This window comes from Salvelinus alpinus, chromosome 34 (assembly GCF_045679555.1).
Source record: "Salvelinus alpinus chromosome 34, SLU_Salpinus.1, whole genome shotgun sequence".
Classification (NCBI taxonomy): domain Eukaryota; kingdom Metazoa; phylum Chordata; class Actinopteri; order Salmoniformes; family Salmonidae; genus Salvelinus; species Salvelinus alpinus.
Genome location: NC_092119.1, coordinates 6,324,307 through 6,350,567, shown reverse-complemented (window position 1 = coordinate 6,350,567; position 26,261 = coordinate 6,324,307). Strand labels below are relative to the sequence as shown.

The following is a 26,261-nucleotide window of genomic DNA, read 5'->3' as shown; positions in this document are numbered from 1 at the left end:
ATAGATATAGGTCTGTAGCTGTTAGGGTCAAGAGTGTCCCCCCCTTTGAAGAGGGGGATAACCGCAGCTGCTTTCCAATCTTTGGGAATCTCAGACGACACGAAAGAGAGGTTGAAAAGGCTAGTAATAGGGGTGGCAACAATTTCAGCAGATAGTTTTAGAAAGAAAGGGTCCAGATTATCTAGCCCGGCTGATTTGTAAGGGTCCAGTTTTTGCAGCTCTTTTAGAACATCAGCTGACTGTATTTGGGAGAAAGAGAAATGGGGAAGGCTTGGGCGAGTAGCAGAGGGGAGGGCAGTGCTGTTGTCCGGGGTAGGGGTAGCCAGGTGGAAAGCATGGCCAGCCGTAGAAAAATGCTTATTGAAATTCTCAATTATAGTGGATTTGTCGGTGGTGACAGTGTTTCCTATCTTCAGAGCAGTTGGAAGCTGGGAGGAGGTGTTCTTATTCTCCATGGACTTTACATTGTCCCAGAACTTTTTTGAATTTGTGTTGCAGGAAGCAAATTTCTGCTTGAAAAAGCTAGCCTTGGCTGTTCTAACTGCCTGTGTATACTGGTTTCTAGCTTCCCTGAAAAGTTGCATATCACGGGGGCTGTTCGATGCTAATGCAGAACGCCATAGGATGTTTTTCTGTTGGTTAAGGGCAGTCAGGTCAGGAGAGAACCAAGGGCTATATCTGTTCCTGGTTCTAAATTTCTTGAATGGGGCATGCTTATTCAAGATGGTGAGGAAGGCATTTTTAAAAAATTTCCAGGCATCCTCTACTGACGGGATGAGATCAATATCCTTCCAGGATACCTCGGCCAGGTCGATTAGAAAGGCCTGCTCGCTGAAGTGTTTCAGGGAGCGTTTGACAGTGATGAGTGGAGGTCGTTTGACCGCTGACCCATTACGGATGCAGGCAATGAGGCAGTGATCGCTGAGATCTTGATTGAAAACAGCAGAGGTGTATTTGGAGGGCAAGTTTGTTAGGATGATATCTATGAGGGTACCCGTGTTTACGGAATTGGGGTGGTACCTGGTAGGTTCATTGATAATTTGTGTGAGATTGAGGGCATCAAGCTTAGATTGTAGGGTGGCTGGGGTGTTAAGCATGTTAAAATTTAGGTCGCCTAGCAGCACGAGCTCTGAAGATAGATGGGGGGCAATCAGTTCACATATAGTGTCCAGAGCACAGCTGGGGGCAGAGGGTGGTCTATAGCAGGCGGCAACGGTGAGAGACTTGTTTTTAGAGAGGTGGATTTTTAAAAGTAGAAGTTCAAATTGTTTGGGAACAGACCTGGATAGTAAAACAGAACTCTGCAGGCAGTCTTTGCAGTAGATTGCAACACCGCCCCCTTTGGCCGTTCTATCTTGTCTGAAAATCTTGTAGTTGGGGATGAAAATGTCAGAATTTTTGGTGGTCTTTCTAAGCCAGGATTCAGACACGGCTAAAACATCCGGGTTGGCAGAGTGTGCTAAAGCAGTGAACAAAACAAACTTAGGGAGGAGGCTTCTAATGTTAACATGCATGAAGCCAAGGCTATTACGGTTACAGAAGTCATCAAATGAGAGCGCCTGGGGAATAGGAGTGGAGCTAGGTACTGCAGGGCCTGGATTCACCTCTAAATCACCAGAGGAACAGAGGAGGAGTAGGATAAGGGTACGGCTAAAAGCTATGAGAATTGGTCGTCTAGAACTTCTAGAGCAGAGAGTAAAAGGAAGTTTCTGGGGGCGATAAAATAGCTTAAAGGAATAATGTACAGACAAAGGTATGGTAGGATGTGAATACAGTGGAGGTAAACCTAGGTATTGAGTGATGATGAGAGAGATATTGTCTCTAGAAACATCATTGAAACCAGGTGATGTCATCGCATATGTGGGTGGTGGAACTGTGAGGTTGGATATGGTATAGTGGTCAGGGCTAGAGGCCCTACAGTGAAATAAGCCAATAAACACTAACCAGAACAGCAATGGACAAGGCATATTTACATTAAGGAGAGGCATGCTTAATCGAGTGATCAATAAGGGTCCAGTGAGTAGAGGTTGGTTGGGGTCACGGCGATCCAGACAGCTGGCCGGGTAGATGGCTATCGGTAGCAAGATAGCATAGTATGGAAGTCTATTTGTAGATACCTCGTGCGTTTCCGTCGGTAGGTTAGTGGGGTTCCGTGTGGTAGAGGGGATCAATCCAAATTGGCAAAATAGATATAGTGACCCAAGAAAAAAAAAGAAAAAAAAAAAGAAAAAAAAAAGAAAGAAAATTGTCCGATATACTTATTCAGATAGCAGCCGATAAGACAGCTAACGGTTAGCGGGCCCCAGATGAGCGTTCAGGTAACGTCGGGACGGAGGTGCCAGTTGGATAACTCCCTCGGGCAGATAACGTCGGCAGTCAGTCGTGAAGGCCCGGTGGGGCTCCGTATCTGCAGCAACAACAAAACAACAAAAAACGGGTCCGGATAGGTGACTGTAGCCCAGGAATGGCTGATGGAACTCCTCAGCTGGCTAGCTCCGGAATGATTTGAGTTTGCTCCGGGATCGACGTAAGCCAGTAGTCACACGGTTTGCAGCTAGCTAGCTGCAAATGTCCAGAGCCTGCGGCTGAAATCCGGGGAAACTGAGAGAAAAAAAGTCCCGGAATGCTCCGGTCCGAGTCGCGTTGCACAAAAGTGCCGGTAGATTATCGAGCTAAAGGAATAGCTGATGACCACAAAACGTGGGCAGCTGAAACACCAACGCTAGCCAGCAGACCGGCTAATTTCTGGGCAGCTACAGATTAGCTTCTGGCTAGCTATCGGATAGCTTCTGGTTAGCTTTCTGGCTAGCTTCTGAATTAGCCCCTGGCTAGCTTCCACGGTGGTTTTTCAGATTTGAGGTAAATAATACTTTTTTGTAATTGGTGAAGCGGGTTGCAGGAAAGCTTTTGCAGGGAAGCTTTTGTAGTTGAGTTCTTGGATAATAAAAATATATAAAAGATATGCGAAGAAAGGTGTAAATATATATATATACAGGACACGACAATACGAAACAGAAATGACGTCTGAACTGCTAAGCCATCTTGGACGTTTTTGACTATATACAGGGTCAGTACCATATTAACAATGTACAGGGATACTGGAGTGATGGAGGTAGATATGTATAGGGGTAATCATACTATATACAGGATCAGTACAATATTAACAATGTACAGGGATACTGGAGTGATGGAGGTAGATATGTATAGGGGGAAGGTGACTATATACAGGGTCAGTACCATATTAACAATGTACAGGGATACTGGAGTGATGGAGGTAGATATGTATAGGGGTAAGCTGACTATATACAGGGTCAGTACCATATTAACAATGTACAGGGGTACTGGAGTGATGGAGGTAGATATGTATAGGGGTAAGGTGACTATATACAGGGTCAGTACCATATTAACAATGTACAGGGATACTGGAGTGATGGAGGTAGATATGTATAGGGGTAAGGTGACTATATACAGGATCAGTACCATATTAACAATGTACAGGGATACTGGAGTGATGGAGGTAGATATGTATAGGGGGAAGGTGACTATATACAGGGTCAGTACCATATTAACAATGTACAGGGATACTGGAGTGATGGAGGTAGATATGTATAGGGGTAATCATACTATATACAAGATCAGTACAATATTAACAATGTACAGGGATACTGGAGTGATGGAGGTAGATATGTATAGGGGGAAGGTGACTATATACTGGGTCAGTACCATATTAACAATGTACAGGGATACTGGAGTGATGGAGGTAGATATGTATAGGGGTAAGGTGACTATATACAGGGTCAGTACCATATTAACAATGTACAGAGATACTGGAGTGATGGAGGTAGATATGTATAGGGGTAAGGTGACTATATACAGGGTCAGTACCATATTAACAATGTACAGGGATACTGGAGTGATGGAGGTAGATATGTATAGGGGTAAGGTGACTATATACAGGGTCAGTACCATATTAACACTGTACAGGGATACTGGAGTGATGGAGGTAGATATGTATAGGGGTAATCATACTATATACAGGGTCAGTACCATATTAACAATGTACAGGGATACTGGAGTGATGGAGGTAGATATGTATAGGGGTAAGGTGACTATATACAGGGTCAGTACCATATTAACAATGTGCAGGGATACTGGAGTGATGGAGGTAGATATGTATAGGGGTAAGGTGACTATATACAGGGTCAGTACCATATTAACAATGTACAGGGATACTGGAGTGATGGAGGTAGATATGTATAGGGGTAAGGTGACTATATACAGGATCAGTACCATATTAACAATGTACAGGGATACTGGAGTGATGGAGGTAGATATGTATAGGGGGAAGGTGACTATATACAGGGTCAGTACCATATTAACAATGTACAGGGATACTGGAGTGATGGAGGTAGATATGTATAGGGGTAATCATACTATATACAGGATCAGTACAATATTAACAATGTACAGGGATACTGGAGTGATGGAGGTAGATATGTATAGGGGGAAGGTGACTATATACAGGTGCAGTACCATATTAACAATGTACAGAGATACTGGAGTGATGGAGGTAGATATGTATAGGAGTAAGGTGACTATATACAGGGTCAGTACCATATTAACAATGTACAGAGATACTGGAGTGATGGAGGTAGATATGTATAGGGGTAAGGTGACTATATACAGGGTCAGTACCATATTAACAATGTACAGAGATACTGGAGTGATGGAGGTAGATATGTATAGGGGTAAGGTGACTATATACAGGGTCAGTACCATATTAACAATGTACAGGGATACTGGAGTGATGGAGGTAGATATGTATAGGGGGAAGGTGACTATATACAGGATCAATACCATATTAACAATGTACAGGGATACTGGAGTGATGGAGGTAGATATGTATAGGGGTAATCATACTATATACAGGGTCAGTACCATATTAACAATGTACAGGGATACTGGAGTGATGGAGGTAGATATGTATAGGGGTAAGGTGACTATATACAGGGTCAGTACCATATTAACAATGTACAGGGATACTGGAGTGATGGAGGTAGATATGTATAGGGGTAAGGTGACTATATACAGGGTCAGTACCATATTAACAATGTACAGGGATACTGGAGTGATGGAGGTAGATATGTATAGGGGTAAGGTGACTATATACAGGGTCAGTACCATATTAACAATGTACAGGGATACTGGAGTGATGGAGGTAGATATGTATAGGGGTAAGGTGACTATATACAGGGTCAGTACCATATTAACAATGTACAGGGATACTGGAGTGATGGAGGTAGATATGTATAGGGGTAAGGTGACTATATACAGGGTCAGTACCATATTAACAATGTACAGGGATACTGGAGTGATGGAGGTAGATATGTATAGGGGTAAGGTGACTATATACAGGGTCAGTACCATATTAACAATGTACAGGGATACTGGAGTGATGGAGGTAGATATGTATAGGGGTAATCATACTATATACAGGGTCAGTACCATATTAACAATGTACAGGGATACTGGAGTGACGGAGGTAGATATGTTACAGGTGTAGATGTGTGTAGATGTGTGTAGATGTGTGTTGATGTGTGTAGATGTGTGTAGATGTGTGTTGTGAATAGGGTCTCTGTGTGTCTCAGCTGAACAGCTGTGTGTGTTTACCCAGACCCTGCTCTGCTGCCTGGCGGACTCTGTGGTCAGTGTATTGGAGAGGGGGTCCTGCATGGCACAGGTCTATCCGTCTGCCTGCCTGTCTGTCTGTCTGTGTACAGTAGCTAGCCATGTGTCCATGGCAGTAGGGAGCTCTACACAGTCAGCCACACTGGACTTAATGTCCTTCCTGTTGTGAATCTGTATGGTCCTTCTACTGTTTCAGGTTCCCTTTCTGGCATTGAGATTTAACCTCCTACGATTTTCCTCTGAGTCTGAGGGAACGTTCTTTAGTGTGTGTGTGTGTGTGTGTGTGTGTGTGTGTGTGTGTTTGTCTGTGTCTGTGTGTGTGTGTGTGTGTGTGTGTGTGTGTGTGTGTGTGTGTGTGTGTGTGTGTGTGTGTGTGTGTGTGTGTGTGTGTGTGTGTGTGCCTGCCTCCACCATTCTGTGCTGTGTTTCATGGCCTGCCTGCTGCCCAGCCCCAGACAACTTTCTGTTCCTCTTCTGGAAGTGATTTGGCTCGGGTCCTCCTCTCCTTCCCCTCCCTCTCCCCCGCCTCCTCTTCTTTCAGCTGGGCTCGGCTGCTCCACGTCCTGCCCAGTGTTGGGCTGAGCTTCTAGCCAGCTGCAACCAGAGAAGAGGCCTACAGACTATGCTAGGCTAGCCCCGAGGCCAGAGACGAGACCTAAATGGTAGGCTAGACTAGCCCTGAGGCCAGAGAGTGGACATACAGGCTATGCTAGGCTAGCCCTGAGGCCAGAGAGTGGACATACAGGCTATGCTAGGCTAGCCCTGAGGCCAGAGAGTGGACATACAGGCTATGCTAGGCTAGCCCCGAGGCCAGAGAGTGGACATACAGGCTATGCTAGGCTAGCCCCGAGGCCAGAGAGTGGACATACAGGCTATGCTAGGCTAGCCCCGAGGCCACGCGCCACAGCCATCAGCTCCGGTCCTTCTCTCTCCTCCTAGGAGAGTTAGAGCTGCTACCTTTTCTCCCAAACATCTTCTTTGGCGTTTAACGTCTGATGGAGTTGTACCTTCGTCAGCGAGGTAAAGTTCTCCCTACCTCTCCCTCTACCTCCTGTCTACCTCAACCTCCTCTCTGTCTCTCTCTACCTCCTCTCCCTCCTCCCTACCTCTCCCTCTACCTCCTGTCTACCTCAACCTCCTCTTTCTCTCTCTCTCTCTCTCTCTCTCTCTCTCTCTCTCTCTCTCTCTCTCTCTCTCTCTCTCTCTCTCTCTCTCTCAATTCAATTCAATTCAATTCAATGGACTTTATTGACATGGCAAGTTATTATTACTTACATTGTCAAAGTATACATATCGAAAAATTTAAATAAAATATATATGTATATATATACACAAAATATATATATATTTATATATAAATAAATGGTGGGACTAACAGTAATAATAATAGTAGTAGTGGACATGGGATTACCATTAATAACAGCTACAACAACAATATTAATCAGAACAACAATACATTAAAGCAACAGTAGTAGACCAGTGTCAACATGACTGAGAAGACACATGACCTGGTACGAAAGACAAAACAAAACTAAGCTAAATGGGAAATATTATCAACATTACTTTGCATTTTTCACTGGCTGTCCCTCAGGCTGTGGCAGGAGGACACATATTTGGCTGCCAAAACTGCACATTTTGGCTTTTCACCCAACAAATATTTGAATTTTTCTTCATCTTTTATAGTTTCAAATTCTTTGTATTGAATTATAATTTTGGGAAAGAAATATGCTCTTAGGTCTGAGTATTTGTCACAGTGTAGTAGGAAATGCACTTCTGTCTCTACCTCTCCCCTGGAGCAGAGTGAGCACAGCCTGTCCTCCCTGGGCAGCCAGGTTTGTCTGTGACGACCGGTCTCTATAGCCAGACTGTGCTCACTGAGTCTGTACCTAGTCAATGTTTTCCTCAGTTTTCTATCAGTCACAGTGGTCAGATAGTCTGCCACCATGTACTGTCTGTTTAGAGCCAAATAGCATTGAAGTTTACTTTGATTTTTTGTGGTGTCTTTCCAATAGGTTATATATTTTTCTTTTTGTTTTGTGATGATTTGGTTGGGCCAGATTTTCTGAGGGCTGTCCCGAGGCTCTATGGGGTTGGTTTGGGTTGGTGAACTGAGCCTCAGAACCAGCTGGCTGAGGGGACTCTTCTCTGGTTTCATCTCTTGACATTGTAGAGCTGTGTGATGGAATGTTTTAGGGTCACTTGTTTTTAGATGGTTGTAAAATTTGATGGCTCTTTTTTCTATTCGAATGAGGAGGGGATATTGGCCCAATTCTGCCCTACATGCGTTATTTTGAGTTTTTCTTTGTACTTGCAATACAGTCTTGCAAAACTCTGCATGCAATACTTCAATTGGATGTTTGTCCCATTTAGTAAATTCATTATTAGAGAGTGGACCCCATACTTCACTGCCATATAGAGCAATTGGTTCTATAACTGATTGAAAAATTTTGAGCCAGATTCTAATTGGAATTTCAATTTTGATGTTCCTTTTAATGGCATAGAATGCTCTTCTTGCTTTGTCTCTCAGCTCATTCACAGCCATGTGAAAGCTACCTGTGTTGCTGATATTTAGTCCTAGATATGTGTAGTTTGTGGTGTGTTCTAATAGAACTGTGTCCAAATAGAATTTATATTTGTCATCCTTATTTCCGGACCTTTTTTGGAATATCATTATATTTGTTTTTTTTAGATTAACGGTCAGAGCCCAAGTCTGACAGAACCTGTGAAGATGATCTAGGTGTTGCTGTAACCCCTCTATAGTGGGAGACAGCAGCACCAGGTCATCTGCGTACAGCAGACACTTGATTTCAGTGTTGTGTAGGGTGATACCAGGTGCTGTCGATTCTTCTAATGTTTTTGCCAATTCATTCATGTAGATGTTAAATAATGTTGGACTTATTGGGCAGCCCTGTTTCACTCCCCGCCCCTGAGAGAAGAAGTCTGTTTGCTTGTTGCCAATTTTAACCGCACATTTGTTTTTAGTGTACATTGATTTAATAAAATCATATGTTTTCCCTCCAATAACACTTTCTATTAGTTTATAAAAAAGACCTTCGTGCCAAATTGAATCAAATGCTTTCTTGAAATCTACAAAACACGAGTAGATTTTGCCTTTGTTTTGGTTAACTTGTTTATCAATTAGAGTGTGGAGGGTGTAAATGTGGTCTGTTGTACGATAATTTTTTAGAAATCCAATCTGGCTTCTGCTCAGGACGTTGTGTTCGTCAAGGAAATGATGTAGTCTGCTATTTATAATACTGCAGAGAATTTTCCCCAAGTTGCTGTTAACGCATATTCCTCTGTAATTATTTGGGTCAAATTTGTCTCCATTTTTATAGATTGGTGTGATCAGTCCCTGGTTCCAAATATCGGGGAAAATACCTGCAGTGAGGATAATGTTGAAGAGTTTGAGTATAGCCAATTTGAATTTGTGGTCTGTATATTTGATCATTTCATTTAAAATCCCATCAGCACCACAGGCCTTTTTGGGTTGGAGATTGCATATTTTTTCCAATAATTCTTCTTCTGTAATTGGGGTATCCACAGGATTCTGATAGTCTTTGACTGCTAATTCAAGGATTTGTAATTTTTCTTGTATATCTTTTTGTTCTGGGCTCTTTGTTATATTGCTGTAGAGGTTTGCAAAGTGATTTCTCCACATATCCCCATTTTGGATAGCCAACTCCTCATGATGAGGTTTGTTTAATTTATTCCAATTCTCCCAGAAGTGGTTTGATTCTATGGATTCCTCAATTCCATCCAGCTGATTTCTAATGTGCTGTTCCTTTTTTGTTCTTAGGGTGCGTTTGTATTGCTTCAGTGTTTCCCCATATTGAAGGTGTATATTTTTGTTGTCTGGTTCTCTGTGTTTTTGATTAGATATATTTCTCAATGACTTTCTTAGATTTTTGCAATCATTATCAAACCATTTTTCATTATCTGTTATTTTTGGTTTGCTCTTATGCTTCTTTAGATTAGCCAAGGAGGCTAATTTGTCAAATATAAAGTTTATGTTCCTAACGGCCAAATTTACACCTTCATTGCTGAAGGAGAATGTTAAGGCTAAAAAGTTGTCCAGGAGAGATTGTATTTTTTGGCTACTAATTGCTTTTTGGTAGATGTCTGTACTGTTTGCACTCCATCTATAGGCTTGTTTAGTACCATGTCATTTATTGGGCCATGATGCTTCATGGTTGGGTTCTGCTCTTCTCAGATACACTGTGATTTTACTGTGGTCTGAGAGAGGTGTTAGTGGGCTGACTGTGAAGGCTCTGAGAGACTCTGGGTTTAGGTCGGTGAGGAAGTAGTCTACAGTCCTGCTGCCAAGGGATGAGCTGTAGGTGTACCTACCAAAGGAGTCTCCTCTCAGCCTGCCATTGACTATGTACAGACCCAGTGTTCGACAGAGCCTCAGGAGCTGTAATCCATTTTTGTTTTTCACTTTGTCATAGTTGTTTCTGTGGGGGTATGTGGGGAGGGAAAGGTTATTGCTTCCTGGTAGGTGTTTATCCCCATGACTGTTAATAGTGTCTTGTTCTTCTGCTATTCTAGCATTCAGGTCTCCACAGACCAGTACGTTGCCTTGGGCCTGAAAGTGACTAATCTCTCCCTCTAGAATGGAGAAGCTCTCTTCGTTGAAGTAGGGTGACTCTGAGGGGGGAATGTATGTGGCACAGAGGAAGACATTTTTATCTGTCAAGATAGCTTCCTTGTTGATTTTTAACCAGATAAAGAATTCTCCTGTTTTGATCAATTCGATTGAATTAATTAGTTCAGATTTATACCATATTAGCATTCCCCCTGAGTCTCTGCCCTGTTTGATTCCTTTTAATTTAGTGGATGGTATGATTATCTCCCTATAACCTAGTGGACAGCCAGTGGAAACATCACCTCTGCACCATGTTTCCTGTAGTACTACAATATCAACATCATCAATTTCTTTCAGGAAGTCTGGGTTTCTGCTCTTTAGCCCAAAAGCAGAGGACTTCAATCCTTGTATATTCCAACATGCAACGTAAAAAGACTTCATAACTTTTTTTTTTCTCTTTTCTTTACCTTTCAAAATGAGACAAACACTCACAATCCAAGAAGAACCATTAAAATAGGATTTTTCAATTAAAGTAAACTCTTATTTTGCAAATGTGATTTGTTTATCATTTAAGATAGAATTTGTGTCATGCCACTTGGGTGGATGTAGTGTGAGAATGGTGGAGTTCTTGTGCTCATCTTACCATGACCCTCGGCCCATCACATGTGAGCATAGTAGACTCAGCATTTGTTTAATGTCACTCATTTGGTTGGTGGGGGCTGGGCCAGTTGCTCCTCTCACAGCCTGTGCGTAGCTCTGCCTGCTGGGCTGTGGCTCCTCCAGGTGTGGGTCTGCGGTGGGGAGGAGGGGGGTGGTAGGCCTCATCTGGGTGGCTCTGAAGCTGGGCTGGGGTGGTCTGTTCTGCGCTGGCTGTGGTGGGCATTGAGGTTGGTGGTGCTGTGGTCGTGGCTGGGGGGTCCAGGGTGCTGGTCCGGGATGTTGTCTTGGTGATCTCGGCGGGGTGGAGATTGCTCCGCTGTTCCTGGGTGGAGAGGTCGGGCTGCGGTTTAGAGCGACGTCCTTGAGAGTCTTGGCAAGGATGGGGACTGTCTCCCTGTACAGGTGAACATGGTCATAGAGACAGTCCAGATCGAGGGTGGGATGGTGGGCCAGGTGTACATTGGGTCGCAGGGCACAGTCCCGGGATAGGCTGGCATTTATTCTTTGGATTGTGGCAGGGTGGAAGTCCCTCCTCTGTAGAAGGGTTGACACTATGATTCTTGAGTTGGGGAAGATTGCGGAGGCCTTCTCAATCACTCCCCGTAGTGAAGTCGCCACCCTCTCCTGCTGAGCACGCAGGTCGTTGCTTCCGGTATGTATGATTATGTGGCTTGGCGACCCGAGATGGTTCTTATCAAGCAGCTCCATGGCACTTTGCGTTGTTGGGCACCACACCTTTCTCGTTTTGTGTCTAGGGAAAAGTTTCTTCTCCTGAACATACTTCCCATTTGAGTCCATTAACAGGACGATGTCAGCCAGTGTTTCTTCTGGACTGGGGGGGGCAGAGGGGGGGCTGGTGGGTGTTGGAGCTGGGGTGTGGCTGGTCTGTGTGGGTGCCACTGTCAGTGGGAGGCTGTTCTGTGGGTTGGGGAGGAGGGGTGCAGCAGCCAGGGCTGGGGAAGTCTGGCTGGTTGAGCTGGGCTCCTCTGCTGTGTGAGGGCAGGTCATAGGGTGGTGATCTATCTGCTCCTGCAGCCTGTCCTCTGCTCTCTTTCTCTCCTGCAGCTCCTCTCTTAGTGCGGTCAGCTCCTTATTGCTGCTCTGCCTGTCTTTTTGGAGCTCTCTCACCTCCTTTGTTAGATCAGCCAGCTCTCTCTTGAGTCCGTCTCTCTCTTGCTGAACCTCTTTCAGCTGTGTTGCAAGGCTGCTGTCCTGCTCTGTCCTCACCTTGGTTAGGAGCTCCTCTAAGGTGTGGTTGTCTGGTTGCTGTTTGCTCACGCTCTCCCTGAGCAGGACCACCTCCCCCTCCAGTTTGGTGAACTCATCCCTCATGGCAGCCATGGTGGTGAGGAGGGCCTGAGCCTGCTCTGCACTGAGGGGGTCGCTCTCCTCCTGGGGCGTGTCCTCCACTATGGTGGAAAGAGAGGTGCTGGATGTGCCTTTTTGGGTGGGGAGGGTAGGGGTGAGGGTGGAGTTTGTCTTGTGGGAGGGCATGTCACAGGTGGTGTCCTTCTCTCTCTCCGCTCTCTCCTTAATGGTCTGAAAGTCTGTTTCAAACAGCCTGATGTTACCTTGCACCATGACAGTCCCAGTCTTGTAGAGGTTGATTGTTATCATGGTGCTGTCAGGGTCGTCTGTCTCTTTGATTTTCAGCTTCCACCCATTACAGATTCCCTCTTTCTTTATGCATGGGTAGTGAGAGCAGACTGCTGAGCGCCATGCATTTGGCTGGTCAGTGAGGAAGATGAGATTACTCACGTCACCGTTTTTGTAGAGGTCTGCAAAAAGGGTTTCTGGCCTCTTCTCTAGTAGTTTCTGTTTGAAAGCTTTCCTCATTGTGTCATTTTTGACCTTTTTTGGGTAGAGAATGGATTCTGCGCTGAGGGGGAGTGTGGACATGGTGTCTGTGCGCTCTGCTACTACCGCTCCTGCTGCGCTGTTCTGCTGCCCCGTTGCCATGGCAACCGATTTGTTTGTCTGCTGTTCGCGCTACTTTCAAAAAACAGCAAAAAGAGTGAAAAATCCTCACACAAAAGACTGAAGATATGTTTACAGTTAGTCCGTGCTCCTTTTTGGTTTACTCACTCAGTTTGGTCGTTTGATGTAGTTGTATTAACTATATTTGTTGTATTGTCATGTCTTTATTGTTTTGAAACTTCTGTATGTGTAATGTTTACTGTTCATTTTTATTGTTTATTTCACTTTTGTATATTATCTACCTCACTTGCTTTGGCAATGTTAACACATGTTTCCCATGCCAATAAAGCCCCTTGAATTGAATTGAATTGAATTAACTGACCTTGCTAGTTTTGTTCTAGCTCGTTTCTTATGGCTAGCTTGTTAGTCTGCTGGCTGGGTCTTTGTTGTGTAGCTAGCTAGCTAGACTCAAAACTTCTTAACTTGAGGCGCCAAGTTACTTTTTTTTCTATTCTGAATGTATAGAGTTGTTGTTCATCACTTCTTGTCTGGAATTCTTCTTCGATTAGAGTGTTTATCTCATTCTAAAAACCAAAAAAAATCAAATATATCAGGAGCTCATGCTGAGCATGACTCTCTCTCTCTCTCTCTCTCTCTCTCTCTCTCTCTACCCCCTGTCTCTCTCTCTCTCTCCTCTCCTCTCCTCTTCCTCCCTCTCTCTCTACCCCATGTCTCTCTCTCCTCTCCACTTCTCCCTTCTCTCTCTCTACCTTCTCCCTCCTCTCTCCCTCTCTACCTCCTGTCTCTCTCTCCTCTCCACTTCTCCTTCCTCTCTCTGTCTCTCTCTATATCCTGTCTCTCCCTCTCTCTCTCCTCCCTCTCTCTCTACCTCCTGTCTCTCTCTCCTTTCCACTTCTCCCTCCTCTCTCTGTCTCTCTCTCTCCTCCTCCCTCTCTCTCTACCTCCTGTCTCTCTGTCTCTCTCTCCTCCTCCTCCCTCTCTCTCTACCTCCTGTCTCTCTGTCTCTCTCTACCTCTCTGTCTCTCTCTCCTTCTCCCTCCTCTCTGTCTCTCTGTCTCTGTCTCTCTCTGTCTCTCTCTACCTCCTGTCTCTCTCTCCTCTCTCTGTCTCTCTCTCTCTCTACCTCCTCTCTCTCTCTATACCTCTCTCTCTCTCTTTCTCTCTGTCTCTCTCTCTCTCTACCTCCTCTCTCTCTCTCTCTCTCTCTCTCTCTACCTCTCACACTCCCTATTCATCTCTCTGTCTCTGTCTCTGTCTCTGTCTCTGTCTCTCTCTCTCAATTCAATTCAAGGGCTTTATTGGCATGAGAAACGTATGTTAACATTGCCAAAGCAAGTGAAGTAGATAATATACAAAAGTGAAATAAACAGCAAACTTTACAGAAGTTCCAAAAGAATATAGACACTTCAAATGTCATATTATGTCTAGATACAGTGTTGTAACGATGTGCAAATAGTTAAAGTACAAAAGGGAAAATAAATAAACATAAATATGGGTTGTATTTACAATGTTCTTCACTGGTTGCCCTTTTCTTGTGGCAACAGGTCACAAATCTTGCTGCTGTGATGCACACTGTGGTATTTCACCCAGTAGATATGGGAGTTTATCAAAATTGGGTTTATTGTCTAATTCTTTGTGGGTCTGTGTAATCTGAGGGAAATATGTGTCTCTAATATGGTCATATATTGGGCAGGAGGTTAGGAAGTGCAGCTCAGTTTCCACCTCATTTTGTGGGCAGTGAGCACATAGCCTGTCTTCTCTTGAGAGCCAGGTCTGCCTACGGCGGCCTTTCTCAATAGCAAGGCTATGCTCACTGAGTCTGTACATAGTCAAAGCTTTCCTTAAGTTTGGGTCAGTCACAGTGGTCAGGTATTCTGCCACTGTGTACTCTCTGTTTAGGGCCAAATAACATTCTAGTTTGCTTTTTGTTGTTAATTCTTTTCAATGTGTCAAGTAATTATCTTTTCATTTATCATGATTTGGTTGGGTCTAATTGTGTTGCTGTCCTGGGGCTCTGTGGGGTCTGTTTGTGTTTGTGAACAGAGCCCTAGGACCAGCTTGCTTAGGGGACTCTTCTCCAGGTTCATCTCTCTGTAGGTGATGGCTTTGTTATGGAAGGTTTGGGAATCGCTTCCTTTTAGGTGGTTGTAGAATTTAACAGCTCTTTTCTGGATTTTGATAATTCGTGGGTATCGGCCTAATTCTGCTCTGCATTATTTGGTGTTTTACTTTGTACACGGAGGATATTTTTGCAGAATTCTGCATGCAGTCTCTCAATTTGGTGTTTGTCCCATTTTGTGAATTCTTGGTTGTCGAATTTTATGTTCCTTTTGATGGCATAGAAGGCCCTTCTTGCCTTGTCTCTCAGCTCGTTCACAGCTTTGTGGAAGTTACCTGTGACGCTGATGTTTAGGCCGAGGTATGTATAGTTTTTTGTGTGCTCTAGGGCAACGGTGTCTAGATGGAATTTGTATTTGTGGTCCTGGTGACTGGACATTTCTTGGAACACCATTATTTTTTGTCTTACTGAGATGTACTGTCAGGGCCCAGGTCTGGCAGAATCTGTGCAGAATATCTAGGTGCTGCTGTAGACCCTCCTTGGTTGGTGACAGAAGCACCAGATCATCAGCAAACAGACATTTGATTTCTGATTCTAGTAGGGTGAGGCCGGGTGCTGCAGACTGTTCTAGTGCCCTCGCCAATTCGTTGATATATATGTTGAAGAGGGTGGGGTTCAAGCTGCATCCCTGTCTCACCCCACGGCCCTGTCTCACCCCACGGCCCTGTGGAGATAAATGTGTGTGTTTTTTGTGTATTTAATAACAACGTATGTTTTCCCCTAACACCACATTCCATCCATGTGTATAACAGACCCCACCACAAGCTTTTTTCAAATCAACAAAACATGAGAATACTTGCCTTTGTTTTAGTTTGTGTGTTTTTCAATTAGTGTGGACTGTAGGTTTACCCAGTGAGTAGAGTGTAGCGGGCTGTAGTTTTATCCAGTGAGTGGAGTGGAGTAGACTGTAGTTTTATCCAGTGAGTAGAGTGTAGCGGGCTGTAGTTTTATCCAGTGAGTGGAGTGGAGTAGACTGTAGTTTTATCCAGTGAGTAGAGTGTAGCGGGCTGTAGTTTTATCCAGTGAGTGGAGCGGACTGTAGTTTTATCCAGTAAGTAGAGTGGAACGGACTGTAGTTTTATCCAGTAAGTAGAGTGGAACGGACTGTAGTTTTATCCAGTGAGTAGAGTGGAGCGGACTGTAGTTTTATCCAGTGAGTAGAGTGGAACGGACTGTAGTTTTATCCAGTAAGTAGAGTGGAACGGACTGTAGTTTTATCCAGTAAGTAGAGTGGAACGGACTGTAGTTTTATCCAGTGAGTAGAGTGTAGCGGGCTGTAGTTTTATCCAGTGAGTAGAGTGGAACGGACTGTAGTTTTATCCAGTGAGTAGAGTGGAACGGACTGTAGTTTTATCCAGTGAGTAGAGTGGAACGGACTGTAGTTTTATCCAGTGAGTAGAGTGGAACGGACTGTAGTTTTATCCAGTGAGTAGAGTGGAACGGGCTGTAGTTTTATCCAGTAAGTAGAGTGGAACGGACTGTAGTTTTATCCAGTGAGTAGAGTGGAACGGACTGTAGTTTTATCCAGTGAGTAGAGTGGAGCGGACTGTAGTTTTATCCAGTGAGTAGAGTGTAGCGGGCTGTAGTTTTATCCAGTAAGTAGAGTGGAGCGGGCTGTAGTTTTATCCAGTGAGTGGAGGGGGCTGTAGTTTTATCCAGTGACTGGAGGGGGCTGTAGTTTTATCCAGTAAGTAGAGTGGAACGGACTGTAGTTTTATCCAGTAAGTAGAGTGGAACGGACTGTAGTTTTATCCAGTGAGTAGAGTGTAGCGGGCTGTAGTTTTATCCAGTGAGTAGAGTGGAACGGACTGTAGTTTTATCCAGTGAGTAGAGTGGAACGGACTGTAGTTTTATCCAGTGAGTAGAGTGGAACGGACTGTAGTTTTATCCAGTGAGTAGAGTGTAGCGGGCTGTAGTTTTATCCAGTGAGTAGAGTGGAACGGACTGTAGTTTTATCCAGTAAGTAGAGTGGAACGGACTGTAGTTTTATCCAGTAAGTAGAGTGGAACGGACTGTAGTTTTATCCAGTGAGTAGAGTGGAACGGACTGTAGTTTTATCCAGTGAGTAGAGTGGAACGGACTGTAGTTTTATCCAGTGAGTAGAGTGGAGCGGACTGTAGTTTTATCCAGTGAGTAGAGTGTAGCGGGCTGTAGTTTTATCCAGTAAGTAGAGTGGAGCGGGCTGTAGTTTTATCCAGTGAGTGGAGGGGGCTGTAGTTTTATCCAGTGACTGGAGGGGGCTGTAGTTTTATCCAGTAAGTAGAGTGGAGCGGGCTGTAGTTTTATCCAGTAAGTAGAGTGGAGCTGGCTGTAGTTTTATCCAGTAAGTAGAGTGGAGCGGGCTGTAGTTTTATCCAGTAAGTAGAGTGGAGCGGGCTGTAGTTTTATCCAGTAAGTAGAGTGGAGCGGGCTGTAGTTTTATCCAGTAAGTAGAGTGGAGCAGGCTGTAGTTGTATCCAGTGAGTGGAGGGGGCTGTAGTTTTATCCAGTGACTGGAGGGGGCTGTAGTTTTATCCAGTAAGTAGAGTGGAGCGGGCTGTAGTTTTATCCAGTAAGTGGGGTGGAGTGGGCTGTAGTTTTATCCAGTAAGTAGAGTGGAGCGGGCTGTAGTTTTATCCAGTAAGTGGAGTGGGCTGTAGTTTTATCCAGTAAGTGGGGTGGAGCGGACTGTAGTTTTACCCAGTGAGTGGAGTGGAGGGGGCTGTAGTTTTATCCAGTAAGTAGAGTGGAGCGGGCTGTAGTTTTATCCAGTAGGTAGAGTGGAGCGGGCTGTAGTTTTATCCAGTAAGTAGAGTGGAGCGGGCTGTAGTTTTATCCAGTAAGTAGAGTGGAGCGGGCTGTAGTTTTATCCAGTAAGTAGAGTGGAGCGGGCTGTAGTTTTATCCAGTAAGTAGAGTGGAGCAGGCTGTAGTTGTATCCAGTGAGTGGAGGGGGCTGTAGTTTTATCCAGTGACTGGAGGGGGCTGTAGTTTTATCCAGTAAGTAGAGTGGAGCGGGCTGTAGTTTTATCCAGTAAGTGGGGTGGAGTGGGCTGTAGTTTTATCCAGTAAGTAGAGTGGAGCGGGCTGTAGTTTTATCCAGTAAGTGGAGTGGGCTGTAGTTTTATCCAGTAAGTGGGGTGGAGCGGACTGTAGTTTTACCCAGTGAGTGGAGTGGAGGGGGCTGTAGTTTTATCCAGTAAGTAGAGTGGAGCGGGCTGTAGTTTTATCCAGTAGGTAGAGTGGAGCGGGCTGTAGATTTACCCAGTAAGTGGAGTGGAGTAGACTGTAGTTTTACCCAGTGAGTGGAGGGGGCTGTAGTTTTATCCAGTGAGTGGAGGGGGCTGTAGTTTTATCCAGTAAGTGGAGTGGAGCGGGCTGTAGTTTTATCCAGTAAGTGGAGTGGAGAGGCCTGTAGGTTTAAACATGGTACCCAGGGTTTACCCAGTGAGTACCCAGGGCTGACTGTAGGTTTACCCAGGGCAGACTGTAGGTTTACCCAGTGAGTACCCAGGGCTGACTGTAGGTTTACCCAGTGAGTACCCAGGGCTGACTGTAGGGTTTATCCAGTGAGTACTACTACCCTAGTCATATTAGCAACCCATGCTAGTTGATGCTAGTTGTTGATGATCCTAGTCATATTAGCATCTCATGCTAGTGTATGCTAGTTGTTGATGATCCTAGTCATATTAGCATCTCATGCTAGTTGATGCTAGTTGTTGATGATCCTAGTCATATTAGCATCTCATGCTAGTTGATGCTAGTTGTTGATAATCCTAGTCATATTAGCATCTCATGCTAGTTGATGCTAGTTGTTGATGATCCTAGTCATATTAGCAACTCATGCTAGTTGTTGATAATCCTAGTCATATTAGCAACCCATGCTAGTTGTTGATAATCCTAGTCATATTAGCAACCCATGCTAGTTGATGCTAGTTGTTGATGATCCTAGTCATATTAGCAACTCATGCTAGTTGTTGATAATCCTAGTCATATTAGCAACGCATGCTAGTTGTTGATAATCCTAGTCATATTAGCAACCCATGCTAGTTGATGCTAGTTGTTGATAATCCTAGTCATATTAGCATCTCATGCTAGTTGATGCTAGTTGTTGATAATCCTAGTCATATTAGCAACCCATGCTAGTTGTTGATAATCCTAGTCATATTAGCATCTCATGCTAGTTGATGCTAGTTGTTGATAATCCTAGTCATATTAGCAACCCATGCTAGTTGATGATAATCCTAGTCATATTAGCATCTCATGCTAGTTGTTGCATCTTTTTGACAACCGCCAGCCCACTGAAAAAACTAAGCAAAAGGTGTTACAAAGCAGTTCAGGGATGTTTAGTTACAAACCCCCGCAAAAATACTATTTACACATGACATTTTCATGGTGATAATCAAATTCTTTTTGAGTGACAATGAGCATATATTCAGCATGACATTCACGTAAGCGTTATACTATGATTACCCAACCCAAAAGTAATGTGAAATGCACTCATAACTTCACAGCAATATAAACTCAGCAAAAAACGAAACGTCCTCTCACTGTCAACTGCATTTGTTTAAGAAAACTTAACATGTGTAAATATTTGTATGAACCTAAGATTCAACAACTGAGACATAAACTGAACAAGTTCCACAGACATGTGACTAACAGAAATGGAATAATGTGTCCCTGAACAAAGGGGGGGGTCAAAATCTAAAGTAACAGTCAGTATCTGGTGTGGCCACCAGCTGCATTAAGTACTGCAGTGCATCTCCTCCTCATGGACTGCACCAGATTTGCCAGTTCTTGCTGTGAGATATTACCCCACTCTTCCACCAAGGCACCTGCAAGTTCCCAGACATTTCTGGGGGGAATGGCCCTAACCCTCACCCTCCGATCCAACAGGTCCCAGACGTGATCAATGGGATTGAGATCCGGGCTCTTCGCTGGCCATGGCAGAACACTGACATTCCTGTCTTGCAGGAAATCACACACAGAATGAGCAGTATGGCTGGTGGCATTGTCATGCTGGAGGGTCACGTCAGGATGAGCCTGCAGGAAGGGTACCACATGAGGGAGGAGGATGTCTTCCCTGTAACTCACAGCGTTGAGATTGCCTGCAATGACAACAAGCTCAGTCCGATGATGCTGTGACACACCGCCCCAGACCATGACCGACCCTCCACCTCCAAAATCAATCCCGCTCCAGAGTACAGGCCTCGGTGTAACTCTCATTCCTTCAACGATAAACACGAATCCGACTATCACCCCTGGTGAGACAAAATCACGACTCGTCAGTGAAGAGTACCTTTTGCCAGTCCTGTCTGTTCCAGCGATGGTGGGTTTGTGCCCATAGGCGACGTTGTTGCCGGTGATGTTTGGTGAGGACATGCCTTACAACAGGTCTACAAGCGCTCAGTCCAGCTTCTCTCTGCCTATTGCGGACAGTCTGAGCAGTGATGGAGGGATTGTGCTTTCCTAGTGTAACTCGGGCAGTTGTTGTTGCCATCCTGTATCTGTCCCGCAGGTGTGATGTTCGGATGTACCGATCCTGGGCAGGTGTTGTTACTCGTGGTCTGCCACTGCGAGGACGATCAGCTGTCCGTCCTGTCTCCCTGTAGCGCTGTCTTAGGCATCTCACAGTACGGACATAGCAATTTATTTCCCTTGCTACATCTGCAGTCCTCATGCCTCCTTGCAGCATGCCTAAGGCACGTTCACGCAGATGAGCACGGACCCTGGTCATCTTTCTTTTGGTGTTTTTCAGAGTCAGTAGAAAGGCCTCTTTAGTGTTCTAAGTTTTCATAACTGTGACCTTAATTGCCTACCGTCTGTAAGCTCTTCGTGTCTTAACGACCGTTCCACAGGTGCATGTTCATTAATTGTTTATGGTTCATTGAACAAGCATGGGAAACAGTGTTTAAACCCTTTACAATGAAGATCTGTGAAGTTATTTAGATTTTTACTAATTATCTTTGAAAGACGGGGTCCTGAAAAAGGGACGTTTCTTTTTTTGATGAGTTTATATTTAGGCTACTTGACGTTTGTCTGGGCTTGCCAACCACTGTGGGAGCAGCATTGCACCCTGGGAAATGAAATGCACTGTGTAAATTTCATTGCATTTCTATGGCATGTAGACTTTTGCAGCATAGAAGCTTCAGAAATTAGCTTCAATGTGTTTTTTTATTTCATTTTGGAAATAAACTATTAATTGAATAAATTAAATTATTTAGCTGTAATGAATAATTAATTATACAGTAGGTTTAATGAATATCATTTGACAGAATAGTATGGCCATAGATGAGCAAATTAGCTTTTTTGCCGTGGTGTCTTTTGGTGTTAAGTATCGTTTTGGTATTGTGATACTCAACCTGCTATCATGATACTCAACCTGCTATCATGATACTCAACCTGGTATCATGATACTCAAACTGGTATCATGATACTCAACCTGGTATCATGATACTCAACCTGGTATCATGATACTCAAACTGGTATCATGATACTCAACCTGGTATCGAAATCAAAAACCTGGTATCGTGATACTCAACCTGGTATCGAAATCAAAAACCTGGTATCGTGATACTAAACCTGGTATCGTGACAACACTATTGTCGGCTGAGGAGAAGTAAATGTGGACAGTGATTGTAACATCTTCATAGTGCTCATCAGAATTCAGTCAGAAGGACGGACGCCGTTGCATCCTGGATGTTAATATGAACGACCATAATGTGATTTGTGTCATTCTGAGCACCGTGGCTGGACGCCCTTATCATGTGACCCAATGCATATGGGTCCGGTTCATTTCTCAAATGTCCGGTAAATTAAAATGCTGCCGGTCAAATGTCCGGTAAATTAAAATGCTGCCGGTCAAATGTCCGGTAAATTAAAATGCTGCCGGTCAAATGTCCGGTAAATTAAAATGCTGCCGGTCAAATGTCCGGTAAATTAAAATGCTGCCGGTCAAATGTCCGGTAAATTAAAATGCTGCCGGTCAAATGTCCGGTAAATTAAAATGCTGCCGGTCAAATGTCCGGTAAATTAAAATGCTGCCGGTCAAATGTCCGGTAAATTAAAATGCTGCCGGTCAAATGTCCGGTAAATTAAAATGCTGCCGGTCAAATGTCCGGTAAATTAAAATGCTGCCGGTCAAATGTCCGGTAAATTAAAATGCTGCCGGTCAAATGTCCGGTAAATTAAAATGCTGCCGGTCAAATGTCCGGCTCCACATTTTCCTAACGGAAACTCTGGTTGGAAGTTGGATGTCATTTAGGACATAGTGATGGTGTGGGCCCTCCCCTTTAACATATCATGGTGTTAAAGCCATGGCTTATTATTTAGGATGTAGTGATGGTGTGGGCCCTCCCCTTTAACATATCATGGTGTTAAAGCCATGGCTTATTATTTAGGATGTAGTGATGGTGTGGGCCCTCCCCTTTAACATATCATGGTGTTAAAGCCATGGCTTATTATTTAGGATGTAGTGATGGTGTGGGCCCTCCCCTTTAACATATCATGGTGTTAAAGCCATGGCTTATTATTTAGGATGTAGTGATGGTGTGGGCCCTCCCCTTTAACATATCATGGTGTTAAAGCCATGGCTTATTATTTAGGATGTAGTGATGGTGTGGGCCCTCCCCTTTAACATATCATGGTGTTAAAGCCATGGCTTATTATTTAGGATGTAGTGATGGTGTGGGCCCTCCCCTTTAACATATCATGGTGTTAAAGCCATGGCTTATTATTTAGGATGTAGTGATGGTGTGGGCCCTCCCCTTTAACATATCATGGTGTTAAAGCCATGGCTTATTATTTAGGATGTAGTGATGGTGTGGGCCCTCCCCTTTAACATATCATGGTGTTAAAGCCATGGCTTATTATTTAGGATGTAGTGATGGTGTGGGCCCTCCCCTTTAACATATCATGGTGTTAAAGCCATGGCTTATTATTTAGGATGTAGTGATGGTGTGGGCCCTCCCCTTTAACATATCATGGTGTTAAAGCCATGGCTTATTATTTAGGATGTAGTGATGGTGTGGGCCCTCCCCTTTAACATATCATGGTGTTAAAGCCATGGCTTATTATTTAGGATGTAGTGATGGTGTGGGCCCTCCCCTTTAACATATCATGGTGTTAAAGCCATGGCTTATTATTTAGGATGTAGTGATGGTGTGGGCCCTCCCCTTTAACATATCATGGTGTTAAAGCCATGGCTTATTATTTAGGATGTAGTGATGGTGTGGGCCCTCCCCTTTAACACCATCACGACACGACACATCATGGCGCGACACATCACGACACGACACATCACGACGCGACACAGACACTGAGTTAATAGTAGCCATGGAGCCTTGTCTCCTTTGAGTTGATATTGACATCAGCTGAAGATGTGTAGGTTTGGTTGAGCGTAGATACTGGGTGTGTCTCACTGGTAGTGGGAGTCTCTAGTATACAGGTGGGGTGGAAGGGGAGGTGTCACAGAGGTGGGAGGGGAGGTGAGGGGAGGGAGGTGTCACAGAGGTGGGAGGAGAGGTGAGGGGAGGGAGGTGTCACAGAGGTGGGAGGAGAGGTGAGGGGAGGGAGGTGTCACAGAGGTGGGAGGAGAGGTGAGGGGAGGGAGGTGTCACAGAGGTGGGAGGAGAGGTGAGGGGAGGGAGGTGTCACAGAGGTGGGAGGAGAGGTGAGGGGAGGGAGGTGTCACAGAGGTGAGAGGTGAGGGGCGGGGAGGTGTCACAGAGGTGGGAGGAGAGGTGAGGGGAGGGAGGTGTCACAGAGTTGGGAGGGGCGGGGAGGTGTCACAGAGGTGGGAGGAGAGGTGAGGGGAGGGAGGTGTCACAGAGTTGGGAGGGGCGGAGAAGTGTCACAGAGGTGGGAGGGGCGGAGAAGTGTCACAGAGGTGGGAGGGGAGGTGTCACAGAGGTGGGAGGGGAGTTGTCACAGAGGTGGGAGGGGAGGGTCACAGAGGTGGGAGGGGAGGGTCACAGAGGTGGGAGGGGAGGTGTCACAGAGGTGGGAGGGGAGGTGTCACAGAGGTGGGAGGGGAGGTGTCACAGAGGTGGGAGGGGAGGGTCACAGAGGTGGGAGGGGAGGTGTCACAGAGGTGGGAGGGGAGGTGTCACCAATGATACACTGCGTTGTTGTAGTAACACTCCTCCACCACAGAGGGGCAGTGTTGACCTAGTTCTGGGCTCATGGACCTCTGTTCCCTAATGGCCCTGGTCAAAATGGAGGGCACTAAATAAGGACCCATTTGGGATGCAGGGATGAGTGAGCTAGCAAGGGGTCAGCTCCAACCTCCTTCTACCAGCCTGGAGACCAGGAGGGTCTGGCTGTCATTAGTACTGTTCTTCTACCAGCCTGGAGACCAGGAGGGTCTGGCTGTCATTAGTACTGCTCTTCTACCAGTCTGGAGACCAGGGGGGTCTGGCTGTCATTAGTACTGTTCTTCTACCAGTCTGGAGACCAGGAGGGTCTGGCTGTCATTAGTACTGTTCTTCTACCAGCCTGGAGACCAGGAGGGTCTGGCTGTCATTAGTACTGTTCTTCTACCAGCCTGGAGACCAGGAGGGTCTGGCTGTCATTAGTACTGTTCTTCTACCAGCCTGGAGACCAGGAGGGTCTGGCTGTCATTAGTACTGCTCTTCTACCAGTCTGGAGACCAGGGGGGTCTGGCTGTCATTAGTACTGTTCTTCTACCAGTCTGGAGACCAGGAGGGTCTGGCTGTCATTAGTACTGTTCTTCTACCAGCCTGGAGACCAGGAGGGTCTGGCTGTCATTAGTACTGTTCTTCTATCAGCCTGGAGACCAGGAGGGTCTGGCTGTCATTAGTACTGCTCTTCTACCAGTCTGGAGACCAGGGGGGTCTGGCTGTCATTAGTACTGTTCTTCTACCAGTCTGGAGACCAGGAGGGTCTGGCTGTCATTAGTACTGCTCTTCTACCAGTCTGGAGACCAGGGGGGTCTGGCTGTCATTAGTACTGTTCTTCTACCAGTCTGGAGACCAGGAGGGTCTGGCTGTCATTAGTACTGCTCTTCTACCAGTCTGGAGACCAGGAGGGTCTGGCTGTCATTAGTACTGCTCTTCTACCAGTCTGGAGACCAGGGGGGTCTGGCTGTCATTAGTACTGCTCTTCTACCAGTCTGGAGACCAGGAGGGTCTGGCTGTCATTAGTACTGTTCTTCTACCAGTCTGGAGACCAGGGGGGTCTGGCTGTCATTAGTACTGTTCTTCTACCAGTCTGGAGACCAGGAGGGTCTGGCTGTCATTAGTACTGTTCTTCTACCAGCCTGGAGACCAGGAGGGTCTGGCTGTCATTAGTACTGTTCTTCTACCAGTCTGGAGACCAGGAGGGTCTGGCTGTCATTAGTACTGTTCTTCTACCAGCCTGGAGACCAGGAGGGTCTGGCTGTCATTAGTACTGTTCTTCTACCAGTCTGGAGACCAGGAGGGTCTGGCTGTCATTAGTACTGTTCTTCTACCAGCCTGGAGACCAGGAGGGTCTGGCTGTCATTAGTACTGCTCTTCTACCAGTCTGGAGACCAGGGGGGTCTGGCTGTCATTAGTACTGTTCTTCTACCAGTCTGGAGACCAGGAGGGTCTGGCTGTCATTAGTACTGCTCTTCTACCAGTCTGGAGACCAGGAGGGTCTGGCTGTCATTAGTACTGCTCTTCTACCAGTCTGGAGACCAGGGGGGTCTGGCTGTCATTAGTACTGCTCTTCTACCAGTCTGGAGACCAGGAGGGTCTGGCTGTCATTATACTGTTCTTCTACCAGTCTGGAGACCAGGGGGGTCTGGCTGTCATTAGTACTGTTCTTCTACCAGTCTGGAGACCAGGAGGGTCTGGCTGTCATTAGTACTGTTCTTCTACCAGCCTGGAGACCAGGAGGGTCTGGCTGTCATTAGTACTGTTCTTCTACCAGTCTGGAGACCAGGAGGGTCTGGCTGTCATTAGTACTGTTCTTCTACCAGCCTGGAGACCAGGAGGGTCTGGCTGTCATTAGTACTGTTCTTCTACCAGTCTGGAGACCAGGAGGGTCTGGCTGTCATTAGTACTGTTCTTCTACCAGCCTGGAGACCAGGAGGGTCTGGCTGTCATTAGTACTGTTCTTCTACCAGCCTGGAGACCAGGAGGGTCTGGCTGTCATTAGTACTGTTCTTCTACCAGCCTGGAGACCAGGAGGGTCTGGCTGTCATTAGTACTGCTCTTCTACCAGCCTGGAGACCAGGAGGGTCTGGCTGTCATTAGTACTGTTCTTAGCACCATGTTGCTGTGTTAGTTTGGTTTGTCTATAGACT

At 45.5% G+C, this 26,261-nt stretch overlaps 1 protein-coding gene across 6 annotated transcripts in view; it reads left to right on the top strand.

Annotated features, from left to right (window-relative positions):
- atrn (attractin) overlaps positions 1-26,261 on the top strand; it is a 293,535-nt gene that overhangs the window by 168,086 nt on the left and 99,188 nt on the right. The window lies entirely within an intron of this gene.